The sequence below is a fragment of the Hemiscyllium ocellatum genome, chromosome 7 (assembly GCF_020745735.1).
Source record: "Hemiscyllium ocellatum isolate sHemOce1 chromosome 7, sHemOce1.pat.X.cur, whole genome shotgun sequence".
In the NCBI taxonomy this organism is placed as follows: Eukaryota; Metazoa; Chordata; class Chondrichthyes; order Orectolobiformes; family Hemiscylliidae; genus Hemiscyllium; species Hemiscyllium ocellatum.
This window is the reverse complement of record NC_083407.1, coordinates 108,225,380-108,235,005: the sequence shown is the minus strand read 5'-3', so window position 1 is coordinate 108,235,005 and position 9,626 is coordinate 108,225,380. Positions and strand designations below refer to the sequence as shown.

The 9,626-nt window shown below is 42.8% G+C and overlaps 1 long non-coding RNA gene across 1 annotated transcript; it reads left to right on the top strand.

Moving 5' to 3' along the window:
• The first annotated feature begins 476 nt into the window (after window positions 1-476).
• Window positions 477-5,609, top strand: LOC132817592 (uncharacterized). Its single transcript, XR_009644897.1, has 2 exons — window positions 477-559; window positions 3,797-5,609. It is a non-coding gene; the product is annotated as an uncharacterized LOC132817592 (long non-coding RNA).
• Window positions 5,610-9,626: the final 4,017 nt, after the last annotated feature.

The following is a 9,626-nucleotide window of genomic DNA, read 5'->3' as shown; positions in this document are numbered from 1 at the left end:
AAAAAAAGTGCTCTAGGTGGGCGCTGAAAGTATTGTTAGGGGTAAAACGTATAATCCCCCGCGCTAGACTATCTCGGGTAAAGCTTAAGCTTCCCTCCTGCACTAACGACTGGGGAGTAAAGTATATACTTCCCTTGACCAGAAGACTGAGGACCAGGGACAGAGACAGACACAAAGTCACGGACAGAGCGACTGTGTGTGTGTGTGTATGTGTGTGTGAGAGGGACTTTGTCTATGAGAAAGATAGAGTCTCTGGGTGTGTAAACGTCTGTATGTGTGTATAAGTATTTCAGTGTTTGTAAAAGTTTGTGGGAGAAGAAGAGTTTGTGTGTGAAAGTCTGTGGGAGAAGTTTGCATTGTTGCCCTAGAGAGAGAGAGAGAGAGAGTGCGAATGCTGCTGAGCACTAGCAGACCGTGTCTGTGAAAGAGAGAGAGAGAGAGAGAGTGCATGGTGTGTGCGCCGGCAGTGTGTCTGTGTGAAAGAGAGAGACTGGCTGAAGGCATTCTCAGCTAACAAGCAGTTTAACACTTTGTGCTTTGGCTTGAATTCATCTGTTTGGTAATAGTTTTATGTTTAAAACTTGTTGTCTGTCATTTGATTCAGTGTGCTATTTTTGATTATAATTTCATGAATGCTTAACGTGATTTTCTTTCAGGATAGAATTTTAATAGATATTGAGAGAGGGAGAAAAGATTAGGTGGTATCTGATAAGGTTGATCCCCATTTTTTTTTGGGAGAAATTTTTATGTTTAAATGAAAGTATTAAAAGGTGGACAGCAGGAAAATTTATTTTTGACAACAGCTTACAGTGAGAAACGACGGAGATAGTGACAAAGAAAGATAGAAACAGAAACAAGGGGGGGGGCAGGCTTTCAAATCAACTATGCAAGTGAAAGAGGAATGAGGTGTTATGAAAGAAGACCCCAGAGGGCAGGAGAGGCAGAAAAGAGTGTTTGGATCTCGGCAAAGAATATAAAAAAAATGTAAGGAATACTAGATTTATTGTACTCCGAGGAGTACAGGTGGGGAATGCGAGGAATCTCTCATTTCCATGACCCTAAGATTATGCATTTTTTGAAAAAGCCTTCTGTGTTCCGGGTACACAGGGGCGTTTGCTAAATTACCAGAGGGCTTTCTCTTCTCAGGGAGGGTATTGAGAGCTGTGTGATTCTCGGGGATGATTGAGAAACAGCCATATACACAGCCCACTGTAATAACGATTGAGCAACATAAAATCACTCTACCCCAACTCCTTGCTCTGAAGTGTCCAGTGAACCTATTAGCGAGGGATGCATTCTCGAAGCTTGGAGTGCGCATTCATTGCTTGACTGATGAGATGCGGTTTATGCACTTTGTATAAACCTTCTTGTAAATACAGATATACATAATGTACATATTTAGAATAACAAATGATGTAAATACCAAGTAAAACTTATTACTATTTATATTGGCAATTTTTGTGAATTTGAATATGTTCTAGTAGAAAAAGAGTTTTTCCATCCAACTCTTCCAATGTTCTTATAAATATAGAAGAGACAGCAGGTAATCGTGCTCAAAATTTATCACACCAGGTAACACGTCGGAAAACAAATTAATATTCAAAAATAATATCTTGTTTAGAGTGCATCTTATTGGATAGGGTCCAAAAAGCTTGAAATATCTATATTGTAGGAATAAAGACAATAATGCAACTAAATTAATATGGAATTTAGTAATCTGTGATGAAATACAAACTGATTTTAATAATTAATGTTCTAAATTACTAATTGTTGATTAATTTCAAAATAAAATATTAAAGCTGCAGATTAGAATTATAAGCGAAGCAATTTCTAGTCCAGATACTAGAGTATTCGTATTGTGAGATTTGGCTATAGCTCAGACACTCTATTTTGCGTGAGTAAAGTTTTTAAAACATTACAAGATCAAAAAAAAACCTTTGAACTTTGGTATAATTACTGAACCTATAAAGTTTACTTTTATGTCATCCCTGTGTCAGTTCATAGATCATAAAAAATTTAAATCAATAAAAAGCCAAATTATGTAACGCCCTGGACCCAGTATTATGTTGACAGTGGCTTCAGGGCCAAGTTGCAGACAGAGTTCTTTTTTCTCTTAAAAATAACAAACTCATGTTTCAGAACAAACAGAGACAGATAAACAAAAATGGAAGGTGAAAAAAGACAAAGGGAAGAGAAACCAAGAGAGAAGGATAGATAGAAGGATTGCGAGGAATAAGGGTTAGGGGTAAGGAGATTCACAAAGGACTGTGCAAACAGAGAGAGAGCGCGTGTATAGCTAGCAAAACATTTAACCCTTTGTGATTTGGTTTGAATGCACATTTGTTTGTTGGTGATTGAATGAGTAAGTTTTGTTTCTAGAGCTTGAGTTCCGGGACTGCTGTTTAAAGTGATTTCTTTTTATGTGAGCTTAACATGATTTTTTAAGGCTACTAACTTCTGTTCTTTTATGAGTCATGACTCCCTAACTACTTTTCTTACTAACCTCTTTTATTTTTACATAAAAGCAATATATGAAGGACAGTCGAAGTTTTCGTTCGACAGTGGGTAGTTGTAAAAAACGAAAGTTTCCATGGTTATTATCTGTGACCTTGGATTCGACCATTGTGCATGCGTTAGAAGTTTTTAACTTGAATTGACAAATTGTTGTAAGACAGCTCTGATTATTTTTACGACCTAAAGTATTGTAATTGAGAAATGATTGGTCAGGAGTACATAAGAAAACTAATTTTGGATCTAAATTAGGGTACTAAATCTGGACGATTACAGTGGATTTCAAAATTGGGAACTGTATGCATTTTACATTTTAAATATTAAACACTGAATAAATGGACGTAAATATATAAATATGTTTACAAGTTAGGAACAGGCCTTAAAGTTAGTCAAGCATGAATTGATAAATTGGTGTTTGAGGATATGAGAAGCTAAGAACATTGCAATTTTTTTTTAAAAAAGGAAGAACGTAACGACTAAAGTGCCGATAGGGGACAAGGAGATTGGGTTTGTGTGTGACCCCCTCACCAGTGGGGAGGTCGGAACATTTAAAGGGAAATGACGGTCCTGGTTGAGAATCCGATAGGATTGTCAGAACAAATTATTTTATTTTTGAGGCCCAGTCTGTATTTGTGGGCTGAGTTAATGTCTATTTTGAATATACTATTTACTGCGGGAGAAAGGAGACTTATATGGGGATGCTGGATAGGGAAAGATACGGAAGATAGAAGGGTGCAGTGGGATAAATCCATTAAATGAATTTTGTTAGGAGGGGCACAGAAAGTGTTTGTAAAGAGAGAAAGGGCGAGTGACAGGAGCAGTACGCGTAAATGATGGTAGCTGCGGTTGATGAGGTAATTAGGAGAAGAATGCAGCCAAAAGTGAGCAACCGGAGCAGCGAGTGATAGCATGTAGGGCAGGGAAGAAAGGGAGTAGGGAGAGACATGGAGGAGCACTTGATAGAGAGTTTGAGCGACAGGGGCAGAGACGAAGGTCTCCACAGGCAGGATGCCATTATTGTGGAAGGATAGGGCATTTTGGGCGGGAGTGTCCTGATCTATAAAGGGAAGAAAGAGCCATTCCGCTTATGATTTTGATAATGACAGGGAGGAGAACAACAACTGGCATCATTTCTGAGCAGTCAGGGGTGAAAAAACCCAGTCATAGATTGGCTGAATAGCACATTCGGTAGATGGGGAACTGTGCTGGGACAGCTGGCCCTTGGTTTATGCATCTCTGTTGCTATCTTTATTACCTGTGGTTGTTGTTGTATACCATGTATCAGGACGCTTGTGACACGAACGATCGACCATGCCCTGACGGGAAAGGATAACCCCCCACCCGCATACCAGGCAGCGGTGCTGGAGGAGCCTGTGATGGGGGCACCCCATGGAAAGATTACGGGATCGGTATCAGAGGGAAAGGAGGAGATATGCCTGAGAGAGAAGCGCGGGACAACTTATGATTTTACTTTATAACTGTATCTCTCATTTCTAATCCTTCCCATATTAGGGCCTCAGAATGTGAGGGCTGAGGTGCAGAGACCCCCTAGTTGTGTATTTTTTCTTCTCTCTTTCCCGTTCAAATTGACAACAGGTAAATTTGTGCTTTTATGCTGCAGTTAGAGATTGTGAAGTGCTATATGCCTCGAGACTCAAGAGACTATTGTTCACTCAAGAGATTCCTAGCCATCATCTGGTATTCCTAAATGGCTTCAATTGGTCTCGACGGCCACTGTTCACAATGATAAGCCAGTTACCACTGCCCGTGTCCGTACTTGACAGCTGTAAAATGGATGTGGGTTTTTATTGGTCAAGTGAAGGTGACTGGTTAGCCAATGACGGGTAAGATTCCTCGAGCGAGGGACAACCTAAGACAGGCACAGTCGTGCATTGACCTTCAGAATAATGGCCTGTGGTCATGTGGTTTTAACATTTGTATCCGTGTCGGGAATCTGGTCAAGTTTCTGGCTTGCAAAGCAGCTTGATATAAGGAAAATCGTGGACCCAGCAGTTTGACATTGTATTCACTGTATTTTTGACAAAGGAAAATGCCAGTTTTGTGTCATCTTCCAGAACCGGCTTAACAACAAACCTTTGGGAAGGAAGGAGAGCTCATTGAATCCTATTACAAAAAAGATTTGACACTATGTCAGTAGTTTGATGTCATGGTATAATACGACCGATTTTACTGGGAGGTTGTACAATTGGGTGTTCTTTGGACAGCAGACCTTCATTCTGCAGGCGTCCTAACTCATCCACTTTGTGTTTTCCGCTGGTTCTCTTCGCTTTTGTTATCATACTCAGTAATCGTTTTGTTGGTTTTGAGATAGCTTTCTGTAGATGTTTACGACTTTTAAGTGCTTATGTCTGTTATGTATTATTTCACTGCTTCTCGTGCCTTAACGATTGTATGCGAACTGGAGAGGCGCCTAGAGTAGGGATTTTTTTTTGCGATGTGGATTGCTTTGTGAGGTTGTATGCTGCTTAGGGATTCCTATCCCCTATAACTATGTCTCCCTAGAGTCAGACAAGCCGGGTTTAGCTAAATGGTCGGTCTTGCAAAGGAGCGACGGAGGGGCGCTCACCGACCGTCCGGGTCCTGACTGCTGCGCGTGAACTGCTGTATTTTGTGTGGCCTCTTTCGAGGCCAAGAGAGGGAGTGTTGGGATCCATTATTAAGGTTAGGCAGTGTAAGAAACTTTATTGTTAGGTAGTGCTCACGTAAGGTAGTATTAGCAAGTCTGGAACTTGTTAGCTTCACTAGACAACAGTAAGCCATTATGTTACACTAAGAACAGACTGAAAAGCTGATGGCATAGCCTGAAGAGGTCCCAGGGAGGGTGAGAGATAACAGGACATTAGAGCCGTGTCTAGATACACGTAGCTCAAACTGAGGTAATAGAACGTTATCAGGCGAGACCCAATCACATATGAAAATTCTGAGTTTTACCAAATAAGGATGTAGCACTGGGATGCGAGGGGCTAAAAAGCTAGACAAAGAGAACAATAGACAGAAGGCGCTTTCTCCAGTGAGCTATAAACACCTCACTGTATTTTGTGTACGTCTCTCTCTCAGTAAACAGCTTATATTTTGAATCAGATCCAGTGTTTCTCTCCTTCAAACGAACACGGGGACGGTAAACGTCCTAACACTACATACATGTTAGATGTGCAGGTTAGGTGAATTGGCCATGCTAAATTGCCCATAGTGTTAGGTGTAGGGGAATGGGTCTGCCTAGGTTCCTCTTCAGAGGGTGGGTGTGGACTTGTTGGGCTGAAGGGCCTGTTTCCATATTGTAAGTAGTCTAATCTAAGCTCAGGAGAAAGTGAGGTCTGCAGATGCTGGAGATCAGAGCTGAAAATGTGTTGCTGGAAAAGCGCAGCAGGTCAGGCAGCATCCAAGGAACGTCGAATTTCCTGTTCCTTGGATGTTAATCTAAGCTCAGGTAAGGAATGGAGTCAGGTCAGGTTTGAAGAGGGAATTCGTCAGCTTCTCTCCAATGTCTTGTCTCCTTTTAGGCATTCACAGAATCACATAGCAGGGAAACAGACCCTTCGGTCCAACCAGTCTGTGCTGACCATAATCCCAAACCAAACTAGTCCCACCTGCCTGCGCTTGGCCCCTATCCCTCCAGACCTTTCCTGTTCCTGTACTTATCCAAATGTCTTTTAAATTTGTAACTGTACCTACATGCACCATTTCCTCTGACAGCTCATTTCATACATGAACCCCTCTCTGTGTAAAAAGGCTGCCCCTTATGTCCTTTTTAAAACTTTCTCCTCTCACCGTATAAAAATGCTCCTTTGTTTCAGACTTCCCAACTTAGGGAAAAGACTCTTGCTATTCACCTTATCTGTGGTGCTCGTGATTTTACAAACCTCTACGAGGGAGCCTAATTAGTAAAAGTGAAATCACATGGAGTTCCGGGTGAGCGTGCCTGTCTCTAATGTTGGATATCAAGTTGGCTTGTTGGTAGGAGATAGAGGGTGGTTGTGGAGGGTTGGTTTTCAGACCGGAGGCCTGTGACTAGTTGAGTTCCACCGCGACTGGTACTGATTCCACTTTTGTTTGTCATTTATTTAAACAATTTGGATGAGAATACAGGAGGCATGGTTAGTAAGTTTGTGGATGACACCAAAATTGATGGCAAAGTGGACAGTGAAGAACATTTTCTAAATTTACAAAAGGATCTTGATTGGGTCAAGGGCTGAGGAGTGGCAGATGGAGTTTAGTTTGGATAAATGTAAGGGCAGGACTGATACAATTAATGGTAGGGCCCTGGGTAGTGTTGTAGGGCAAAGAGATCTAGGGGTTCAGGTTCATAATTCTTTGAAGTTTGCATCACACATAGACAGGGTGGTTAAGAATGTGTGTAGCACATTTGCCTTCACTGTTGAGACCTTTGAGTGTAGGAGCTGGGACATCACATTGAGGTTGTACAGGACGTTAATGACACTTCTTCTGGAATACTGTGTGCATTTCTGGTCATCCTGTGATCGGAAAGATATTAAACTGGAGGGGTTCAGAAGAGATTTACTAGAATGTTGCTGGGACTAGAGGGTTTGAGTTATAAGGAGAGGCTGGGACTGTTTTCACTGAAGCGCAGAAGCTTGAGGGATGACACATTCCTTAAAACGTGCATCACTGACTCTGCTTTTGGTCCTAACAATTCCCTGTTTGGCTTGAGATCAAATTTGCAATGAGTCATAGAATGATTGGTGGCAGGGATGGGGGATGCGGGTGGTCAGCCCAATCCATTGTTCTTCTGCTGATCTTTGGTGTTGCGATCCAATTCATCTCCCCCCCGCTGTCTAATCTGATAGGCCTGTCATATTTTCCCAGCAGGTATGTACAGTTCTCCTGTGAATGTTCCGCATCCGACACCTTTTCAGATAGTGTGTACTAGATCCAAACAACTCACTGTCCAAGCTGTGAACCTCCTGCTTGATAAGGCTGTGGGAAACGCTTTGGGATGTTTTCAGAATGCGGGACGTTGTGAAACTCCAAGTGCCGACGTCCTTGATCCTTTCTGTTTTGCTCTGTTGCAGTTGCCTTGTCTGGGAACTCTGCAAATATTGTTTTGAGGTCATGGGAAAAATCAAACATGAAGTTTTGACAAGCTAAGCGAAGGTAATGAGTGCACACACATTGTAAGTCCACAGCGTTGGGATATTTGACAGATTAGTGTTGCTGAGCGTGGGTTGTAATGCCACTTTTGACAAATGGAAACTCCCTGTTGATTTATGAACTGCTGCTAGACTGGTGCATCCATTTAACAACACTCTCTTCACAGTGCACCAGTCTAACTAAATATTAAAGGGAAGGGGAAGCAGGTTACAGCTTGAGAACATTTTCAATAAAAATGAGAAATAATATTTCTGGCACAGAGCTAGGGGGCTTGGAGGCAGGCTAAGCCTGGGCTGATAGAAGGGGAGCTGTGCTGTTCCCCCAAACACAAAGCAATGCCAGTGCATCCTCTTCCCATTCTTTCTGTTATCTGGCGGCCATATTTGGAGCTGTCTTATTGACAGGCCACACACAGAGTTGGGATTAGCGGCCTGACTTCAGGAACTAACCGTCCCCGCAGATGAAAAGCCTGTTTTGATTGCAAAGTTCAGCCTGCTGAATGAGCTGCACCGACTAGTCTAATGTAAGGACTTCTCTGGAATTCTGACAAAGCTTCATCTACACTGCGACATGGTCTGATATGAAGTCTTCTTTTAATGGTTGGTTTGAACTTTAACAGACGTATAATAAGGTTATAGAGTCATAGAGGTATACAGCACAGAAACAGACCCTTCGGTCCATCCAATCCATGCCGACCAGATATCCCAACCCAATCTAGTTCCACCTGCCAGCACCCAGCCTGTATCCCTCCAAACCCTTCCTATCCATATACCCATTCAAATGCATTTTAAATGTTGCAATTGTACCAGCCTCTACCACATCCTCTGGCAGCTCATTCCGTACACATACAACCGTCTGCGTGGAAAGGTTGCTCTGTAGGTCTCTTTTATATCTTTCCCCTCTCACCCTAAGCCTAAGCCTCCCTTTCTGGACTCCCCACCCCAGGGAAAAGACTTTGTCTATTTATCCTATTCATGCTCCTCATGATTTTGTAAACCTCTATAATGAGCTGCAAGCTAAAGGAAGAACCAAAGGTCTTAGTGGTTTCACCCTATTTTGTTCTTACTTCGGTCTGCTCCCTCCTCAGAATACCATTGACATTGCTGCTGATCACGAACAGTAATACACAAACTTGATGCTCAGCAAACTTCTAGGCGGCTGCAGAGGCTGTCTAGTGTTACTCCTTGATCCAGTACATGCCCCTCTATGTTGTCCGGGGATCGGGGTAAGGCCTTTGCCCTGGTTCGCTGCACTCCCCCAGTCGGCTAACCTCGGACTCCTGGGAAAGGTGCGCTGCTTGGGATCGTTGCTGTGACGTTGTCTCGGGTGCGCACTGCCAGATCACCAGCTTCCCCGCCTTCACCAGCTTCAGCAAGGATCCTCGGGGAAGGGCTCACAGACCACTGCCACCATGTATAAATAAATAGCACCAGGCAGTCCTGGATGCTTTTCAGAGCTGACGGACTGGAACCCATACCAATGCAAACTTATGGTCTGTTTATTAACTATGAGAATAAACAGTCTGTTTATTCCATGAGAACCTTCTTCCCTCGGGTCCTTGCTGTGTGTGATCTGACTGTGATAACACACCCTAAACATGAACCAAAGAGGACTGAACCCCATTACAGTACAGCGCCTACAGCAGCCTCGGCCCAGGGTTTTGTGGAAGCAGAATTTTGAATAGCCTTTGTTGTCACGGGCTCTCGAATGAGTGCAGTGTAACGTTTGTAATGTCACCTCTTGGTGCTATCTGAGCTACAGGTTACCGAGGTACAGATACTTTAAGTGCTGTCAGAGAATTGAAGGAGTTAAAATAAATTGACTAGCGCGGTAATGCAGAGTCCAGAATGATAATAAAAAATATCTTTAAAGTACTCAAGTTATGGGCCTTTTTCAGTTAGTCTGTGCCCCTCGGCCTTCAGAGCACCGAGGCCTCACTGCCTCCACACACTGGTCTCTGTCCCGTACATGCCTCCGGGACTCAT